The sequence below is a fragment of the Penaeus monodon genome, unplaced genomic scaffold (genome assembly GCF_015228065.2).
Source record: "Penaeus monodon isolate SGIC_2016 unplaced genomic scaffold, NSTDA_Pmon_1 PmonScaffold_51, whole genome shotgun sequence".
NCBI lineage: Eukaryota > Metazoa > Arthropoda > Malacostraca > Decapoda > Penaeidae > Penaeus > Penaeus monodon.
In genome coordinates this window covers 168,288-178,386 of record NW_023659996.1, presented here as the reverse complement: position 1 = coordinate 178,386, position 10,099 = coordinate 168,288, and positions in this window count along the sequence as shown.

Sequence of the window (10,099 nt, the reverse complement as noted above, 5' to 3'; positions counted from 1 at the left end):
CTTGGAAAGATTTGTTAACGGAAGTTCTTTACTGATGAATAACAACGTTATGGATATCTTAAACATATCATCATCATCATCATCATCGTCCTCATCGCTCAAGACGGAAAACAAAAAGACTTATGCGGAGAGAGCCAAATGGATTGTCAGCAAAGAGATCTGTAACCCATCTACGACATTCACTTGCATAGTTTTAGTCGTAGTGTGTTACCGATTATTCTTTGAGGCGGATGCCTCGGTATGTACGATATTTTCCAAACAGAATAGTAAGAGTCGCTTCGATGTATCTACCGTCGGTGTATTGATCGAGAGTATAGGTCTCTGTGGAAATGTCTGGAAGATGAACCGAAAGGTTACTTACGAAAGAGTGTACGACACGTACATGAAGACGTCTTATTTTCCCCTCCACGACAACGGAACGGATGACGAGATATTCTATTATAGATTCATGGCCTTTGCTCTGGGATTTTACCTCCTGTCCGAGAACCGACTGGCTACCATATCGCACGATATCCATTTAAAATACGACTTTAATGAAATATCCACGAATAACTGGAATGATTTCGTTAAGCGATATTTTCACATGTTTCTCTTAGGCCGAAGAGGTAGGTTGTTATGTGCGCCTCTAAGGTATTTCAAACGCCTTCTTTCGACTGCTCTAAGTAGTAAAAATTCTATAATGAAAAGAATGACACTCCTACTCTTCGTGAAACGAATTAACGGGGAGGAGTTATCCTCATCCGACATAGTAGATTGCTGCAGAACCAAAATGAGACCGACATCTCTAAGACATTACTATAAGACCATGAAAATGTTAAACAGCAATATCGCATGCAATGATTACGAATATACTTTTTACGGCAATGCTTGCAGTTCACTGAGGTACGACAAAGTGTTGAGGTCAAAGAAGTTGGTCGATACCTGCATCTCGATGATGGAAAAGAATAAAGAAGTGAACTTAACAAATGACGATTACGAAAACGAGGACAGCTGCGACACTAACACACAGGCACGGAAGCGTCGTAAGACTACTACTGCCAATAATAATAACAATAAAACTAAAAACAAGAATAGCGACACAAATATTTGGGATAAACTGAAGCATGCCAAACATCAACACCGGCAGCAATCACAACCACAACAACAATATTATTCGAGGTTGAATTTCGATAATGATGATATACCAAAAATGAGTCTATCCGACATTCTAGAGGAATTTAAAGATCACATGAACACATTGCAAACTGTAGACAATATCAAAGATGTAATTAGTAGATTGAAGCTATTCTTCGAGGTCGAAGACCCGTTTCAGAATGACGGCACTGGCTATGAAGAGGATAAGGATGATGGTGGCGATGATGATGATGATGTGTTCTCCAAAAGAGATAAAGAAAATATAAAGAAAACTATCAGATGTTGGAATGACATAGTCAGTGATTCGGCTAAGCGTATAATCGACGAATATGTTGTGGAGAATTCCCAACATCCCATAATCACGTCTTGCGATATGTCAATTATAAGACCGTACGATTTTCATAATAGCGGAAAGGGTATAGTCAACGTGTACGACCAACAAATTTTGTATGATACTAATAAAAGAAACATCGACGGCGGTAGTAGGCCAAAAAGGACAACGAAAAGAAAATACAATAACGACAACGACCAGGAAGGTAAAGGCAACACAAGAAAAAAACAAATACACGCACACGGCACGACTAATACTTCAGTTGCTGCTGGTGATGATGATAATGATGACAACAGTAATAAGAGAAGATATACAAACGACAGAAGTCATTCAGCACCGATCAGCAAACGGCACAGACCCGATAGCGAGGGTCACCCGAGCAATGTGAGAAACACACAATATGAGGTTTCGGACGTCTGTAAGGAGAACATCGGCGATATAGAAGCTCAGCAATATGCTGGCGGTAGAGTATTGAATACCTTCCATATCGTCAATAGTAGAAACGTGTATGCCGAGAAAAGGAATCGTGAAATTATGTTATATAATACAAGTATGGCATCATCCAATAATATGGAATGTATAAATTTTTCTTATTATTATCACGACAACGACCTGAACGGTATTGCCGTCGACGGTAAGTCGCACGAGCGGATACCGTTGTGTTTACCGTCTAAGAGTGAAGAAAAATATTCCTTTGTTATAAACCGAGAACCACTTGCTTCATCGAACGACGAGATTTACATTCCTCTAGAGCATTCGTATAAATGTTTTGAGGGTATACATCCAGTGGACCAGATCCATCTTTTCAAGAAGCTCATCATGAGACCGTATAACAAATTATGGGTTACCATGAATAAGGAACTTATACGAAGAATTAATATTTGGGGTTACCTCGGAATCGACAACATAAATAGACCTTACTGTGTACTGGCTGAACAAAAACAAGATATGAGGAATTTTTATTGCGACAGGGACGATGAAGAGTTTATTAATAATAGAAATAAGAAGAAGAATGATGATAATATTAAAAGTAGTGGTAATAATAGTAAAAATAATAATAATAATAATAATAACAATAATGTCGATAATGATAATGGTGATGATCTATTGGTACGTGATACCAATAGCGTTAGCGTCACATATCCCCCCTCTTCAACAAGTGATCCTCCTCATCCTTTTGCTCTTCCTCGTCCTCGCTCTAATCATTTACATCATTTCCCTCCTGTTCCTACTCCTCCTCCTCTTACCGACTATTATTATCACTATCAAATACCAGGAATATTACACTCGAAATATCTAAGTGTCAAAGAATTGGATAATTTGTATTTGGTCGATCACCATCAACAACAACAGCGAGAAAATAACAAATTGTTACGTTATATATGTCAAAAGGAAATCTTATCGACGATTCACAGTATGCTGACCGACAATCATTCTAAAACCAATCGAGATATAGATGGAAGTATTTCTCTGAGTAACAACTTTTGTCTGTTCTATATTCCGGGTATGAATATCTCCGTTGATAATCGCACCTCTAAAATTCGAGTGACTGTAAAGGATAATTATCGAGTAGAAAAAAATCGTACCGTCTTTTTTGACGATATGGAAACGAGTGTAATCGACGGTCTGAAAATATGGAGCACTCCCTTTACTTGTGCTCCTTACACGATCAGAGTAGCTCCTTGGAATGTTCGACAACAACAGCGACGTCCTATGTATCGTTATATAAATGATGATGATGATGGAGATGTAATAAAATAATAATAATAATAATAATAATAATAATAATACGAAAAGATGTGTTTTCGCCACTCCCGATATTTGAGGATAATTTTCGTACGGTCGACTATGAGGATGGAACAAGGCTGGGATGCTCAATGCTTCTGTCGGTCAGTTACGCTATGCAGATATCACCGCCGATGAAAACAAAATTCGTCTCCAATGCAAATATCGTGCACGACCAATCCGAGGGAGCTCCCAAGTGGTTGAAATGTCTAGCGTCCAAGCCACCCCTGCCGAGACCCGTTCTTACCGATACCTCGACTCAAGACTTTGGGACCTTAGGAACCATGTATCTGAACATGGGTGTTGACATCGGTCACTTGTTAGTGGATTATGACTGCACGCCGAGAAGACTGGGTATAATCTCTGCCATGACCGAAAATGTCTTTTATGTGGCCAAAGGAGTGTGCACTCGCGCTTCCGCGCTCTCCTGGGAGTCCGTGAAGACGGTGGTGCGGAATAGGAAAAAGTTTTTATCCGCTAAGAGCGACGATACATTCAGGTACCACGGCAAGAGAAGGAAGAAGAAGAGACACGCGGCACTCTTCGACGTTTCCTATTTCGTGACCAAGCACGCTTCGAATCTGTTTAGCGACTACATATTCTATTCGCGGTTTGCGAAACGCGGGAGAGACGACCTTTCGAATTTCGTTGGCGGAATGCACCACCCCGTAGGATGGTGCATGTTTCTCGCAGATCCTGTCAGGCGGCCCTCGCGTCTCGTATCGAGGCTGAAACACCTCAATCGCGTTATCGATAATGTTGGAGTGGCGACGGTCTTGAGAACCAACGCTCCGTGTAGAAAATTCAACAGGGATCTCGCCCTGAAGAACGGAGACCTCCTATCCATCAAGATGGAAAAATCAAACAATAGCTGCGTCGCCATGGAGAAATCTCTATATTTTTTAATAAACGGAAGAATGCTTCTCGGTGGACAGGTGGAGGGACTCACCATCGAGATGGACACCATGGTAAAAAACAAAATTACCGTCGAAAAGCATCTCGTGTATTCTCTGTGTATTAATTCGTCTCTAGTAGGAGACATCATTTCGATAGCAATGGAAGGAAGTGCTGCGATGCGAGGATTGGCTGTCTTGGAATATACCCAGAGGTTATGGGATGCCGAAAAAAAAGATGTTCAGGAGAAAGAGTTTTGGTCTGATACTAGTGGTAATACGAATGAAGATGATAACAACAAAAACAGCAACAGCAGCAATAACAATAATAATAATATTAATAATAAAAATAATAATAATGATAATAATGACGATAATGTCGACAATTCTAACGACTACGATGCTTTAAAACTGACCCCACCGATCATAACATGCACAGATGACGATTATATATTCCTTGATATTCTTCATAGTATTGCTAGTATACCCTTGGATAAATATAAAACAGACGAAGAAATGAATAATCAGAGAGCCGTCGTTCGATGCTATATAGCGCTAGTCGATCAAGATACTGGCAGTCCAGTGCCGCATCTGCTTTACATTTTTAGAATGGTGATGGCTTTTTGTGGATTCATACACGTCATTGCAACGATGGACGGCGTTAAGGCTCATCATCTGCTCTACGATGCGGCTATCATAGGCATCAACATGGCAAAGAAGATTGTGACCATATTGGTCGGCTCAAAGGGAAATAACGCCAAGAGCACTCTGGCTAACATATTCGAAGAGTGTCTATGGAGCATGGTGGCAAACGTGTCGATTAAATCGTTTAACGAATCCTGTGGGTCGGTGTCTTCTACTCAAGCTAACTTAGCAGGAGTACTGGGAAAAAAAATGGTTGCCGTCTGTGATGAAGTGGGTTACCAAGGTAGCGAAACGTGCAACACTGACACCGACGATCTTTTGTGGAGTCAGTTAAAAGAAGGAACAAGAAAGAGTAAGATATTACAGTGTGCTCATCTCGCCAATTCGACAAAACGCATCGACTCTATACGGATGATCCGATCGTATAGAAAATCATCTATATCGTCTTCCTGTTCGTCATCATCTTCTTCTTCTTCTTCTTCTTTTCTTCTTCATCACCATCACCATCACCATCACCCTCTTTGTCAACACCGCTGTCGTCGCCTTCGCCTCCACCACATCCGTCACTACGGTGCAACAGAAGAATTTTTTTAACTGATATTGCCTGGTGGAATAAAAAGGATAATACCCTCTTAGAGAAACTAAATCCACGAGACATGATCGCATTTTGTTTAGGTCGAGGAACTGTACCTTTTAGCGGTATAGGCTTATCGTCATCATCGTCGTCGTCATTAATGTGCGCAGCCGAAAGCGGGAGGGAGTGCATATCGGAATATTTAACCAATAACGCAGATGCGGCCCTCGATTACGAGATATCGAAAGAGTGTAAGATTCTCCGATTCTTGTCCTCTCTAGGATTGAATGTAAATAAGGACATCTGTGAGGCGATGAAGACTGTTATAATGACACCCAAAGACAAGGTATTATCGCGTATATTGTCGCGGTACGAAAACCACGCCGAGATATGGAATAATCTCGACAGAGTCAAGATGCAAGAAATGGTCGACGGCGGTTCCGATCCCAACGACGGTGATGGTAATGGTGGTGGTGGTGGTGGTGGTGTGATGATGATGATGATGATGATGATAACGACGACGACATTCTAACCGAGCTGTACGACTATCACGACCTATTTGCAAACACTGCTACGGATACTACCACCATCACCACCACCAACGCCGGTTGCAAGTCGAGAATGTTCGTCGGACACATTGTCGAGGACAAAATTAATCGTAAATTAGAAAAGGAAGATTACGCATTTTTTAAAAATATCAACACGTTAACACGCATCGACATTAAGAATAAGACAAACAGAATAATGGACCGAATGAGACACTCTCGGACAGCTCTAGACAGTGTGGCACAGGAATTGTGTTCTTTCAGGAGTTTTGTCGCATCAGACGGAAAACTGATCATCGGTAATACCGATTCGTGGAGGAGGGGGATCAAACTACTCGTGAACATTCTCAGATCGGATAGTCCCATATATCAGCGTCTGGTGCCTTTGGAAGAAACTAGCGCCAACTGCTCTGGGACCAACATAAGACACATGCTCGATTTGAATAACGGTGATGGTAATAGCAATATCGGTAAGACCACTGAATCCTGCGGAGTACTATATGCGATGCACGTATTCAGTGCCTATAATGAGAGATGTAAAAAAATCACGAGAAGCACGATCAACGCAAATACCGCTTTACAAAAACTACACAAGTCTCATAATCGTAGCATCATGAGTTTGGATGTAAATCCTCGAAAAGGTGTAGATGAGTTTATTGTCGATTTATTGTTTGACCCGTTATCTACAGTAGGTTTGACTAAACTCTCCCTTTCGAACACAAAAGCGGTTAAGCTTAATCACAATACTATAGAACTTTTATTGAACGACATATCTAGGGTACCCTTAGATTCGGGCAAGAAGCTGTTGCAACTCTTACAGAATAGAATGAGAACGAATGAACAAGCATTGTCAGTATCACATAACGATAACGATAGGACCAATCGTAACAATAACAGTAATAATAATAATAATAATAGCGATAATACTGACAATATCAATACCAATAATGAAAATGCGGGTATTAGAGAAAAATCTTTTCATAACAAAAAAGGAACACATGTTGGTAAAGTCGAATATTTCAACAATGCAATAATTCCCCTGGTTCGTCAAATTCAAAATTACACTTGTGCAGCAACCACGGCAGGTATAACGAGAGACGACGAATGCGATACAAGTGTTAGCAACTACAACAAGAAGAAATTGTTAAGTGGACAGTTTAGCTGTAATATGATTAAACGAGTTGTATCTACTATGGCAACAGTCCACACGCGCGATCTCTTCGAGTCCTCCAAAGAAGTAATTGCGACTATTGCACTCTTCTTTATGTCTAACTCGTATACTTTTCAATTTGGCTTGGATACGGCAATGTTGAAAAGGATCCTCTTTATTCCATGCGAGACGGTTTTAGAGTCATCCAACAAAAATATCCATGTTTCCAACTTGGTAAAGTTGATCAAGACTGGCCTGAAGACTATCCACTCTGGGTTAGTCAAAAGACGCTTACAAAAATGGAATAATAATGGTGGTGGTGGCGGCGGCAGCGGCAACAGCAGCGGCGGCAACAGCAATAGCAGCGGTGATATAGTCTATGAGGCTGACGATTGGAAATACGCGTTGTGTAATGCACTTCATACAGACATCGATAACGTGAAGAAAACCATTTTCGATCCCAAAGAAGTTCCGTGTAGAATTACACAGCATATTCTCCAATATGGAGTCTACGAAATATCCGATAGACAAAAAAACGCCGGAGTCACAATGGCCGGGAATACATTTTTTACATTATATTACAATATACTTTTAGGTTCATTTTTACCGAATATTAACGATAATATGATTAATAATAATAATAATAATGATAACATTAACAATAATGGTAGTAATAATAACAATAATATTACAATGAAACAGCGCCATCATCGCCATTTCTGCTGTATAAACCCTAAAGACTTAAAAACATTCTCAACTGCAATCGAAGCAGCACGATGCGGCTCGACAAGAAGACTCGAAAAGGTCTTCAAACCTCTCTTGTTTATTTTGGCACCTTTTGAACCTAGTGGTGATAATGATGGGTGGTGGTGATGATGATGATGATGAAGAAGATATAGAGGGCAACAAGCGTGGAGTTCTATCGTTATCGGTAGACGGTCCCAAAATTACGGTAGTCAGAGAAGATGGTAGCGTGGATTCCATGCTGTGCAATGTGTACGTGCCTAATGTTGATCGGCATGTATTTCTATACACCGCTCTTCCGGCATCTGTTTCAGTAGGCAGCATTATATACAAGCACTTGAATACGGTCTGGGGTTCGTCGGACGTGACTAATCTTCAGTATTCGTGTCACCATCTACATATATGTTTCGAATTAATATACAGGGCAGATAATCCGGCTGCTCGCTTAGCGAATCTGATTGAGAACAACAGAGAAGAAATGATCGAATTTATGATTGCATGTACTGTTTACAAGAATATATTGGAGACGATGGGAGTAATGGATTGTTTTTTCACTAAGTATGAGGATGATGATGTGATGATGATGATAACGACGTTTTTGATGATGAGGATAAAAATAATGAAAACAACAACCAACACCACCACCACCACCGCCACCAAGTACTGTCACCGCATGGCAATATGTCTAATACGTTAGTATTTCCGATTATTGTAGTCAATTATGACTTATCTACGCTTCTTACGATGGCTAACTTGACAATGAAGAACGCTGAATCGAATTACAGTTTCCACTGTCAGTTAGTTCGTCGAGTAACAAATAACATGGGTTTAGAATTAAATCCTAAATATCTCTGTAGTCGTTGTAGAAGACGAGAGTGAATTATTGGAGTCCTATGTTTATAGTGCCTATATGCGATATCGATGAAGATTGAGGAAAGAAAGAAAGATTTACATATACTGTATTTTATAATACAGTAAAAAAAATTACAATATAACTTATATATACCTCTTCTCCTCCTCCTTCTTCTCTTGTATAGGTGTTGTTGTTGTCGTCGCTTCGATGTTCGTTTACGTGCAATAACGACAGAAAAATAGGAAAAAGGATACGTATATATATATATATAATGGTAATAAAAAAAACTGCAATATAACTCTGTGTTTTTATTATATCTATCTCTCTCTCCTCCACTTCCTCCTCTTTGTGTAAATGTCTTCTTACTTATTTCTTACGTTGTCGTCGTAATTGATATCACACGAGTAGACGAAGTTTATCCTCCTCCTCCTTATCATCATCACCGTCTTCATCATCATTGTCATCATCTTCGTCGTCGTCGTCGTCGTCGTCGTCGTCGTCGTAGCGGAATACGATACACACGTACACGTAATGTTACAACAATGACAGCAACATCAACAACAATATTAAATACCCATACGTTAAAACATGACGTTCTTCTCTGCCTCGTGTAAATTTTTAGCCACCTTGGACAAGTCCGATAATCGTTTCGCTGTGTTCAGACCGACATTGACGAGTTTCTTTAATGTGATGAGCATAACACCGATGGCAAACCTCAACATCTCTTCTATGTTCATTATACGCCAAAAATTTGGAACTCTGACATAGTAATCTATATCTGTAATGTTCCTGATTGCAAGATGAAGAAAGTACGTATGTATGTCCAGGGAGAACGGAAGACTGGATAGTAATTTTTTATTCTTTATTGCTATCTTCTGCTTGTATTTCAGAGCGGATAGAATGTCGGCTTGAATGGCCGTATTGACTTGGTTCTGTTTATCCCGTGTGTTGCATACGCCCCATATTTCGACAAACTTTTTGGTGATTGCGTCTTTATAGTTTTTAATGCTCGTCGATTCACTCTCTTTATGCTTTGTCAAATGCTTGGTTTTATCTTTGGCCAATTCGAGGACGGATTTAATCTGTTCGGCCATCAGGAACGAAGTGGGGAGCGCGGGTACATAGATGTGGAGGTTATCGGGCATATTCGCCAATAGGGCAAATCTGTTACCGTCCTTTCCCTGAAAGGTTGGGACGATGTACGGCCGGTTGATATTTTCGTCGGTCCACGTTTGGCTGACGTTTTCTAATCCTCTTCTAGTCTTAATGTTTTTCTGCACGGGTGAGTTTTCGCGGTCTATGATTTCTCGTTCTTCGTTGTTGAAGACGCTGGATGGAGATTGTGACGAATTTAAGGAACTGAGGTATTCCAGCAGTGTATTTTTACTAAAAGCGCTATCTTTATTTATCAGTGATACGTAATTCGACGATGACAATATTTCGGT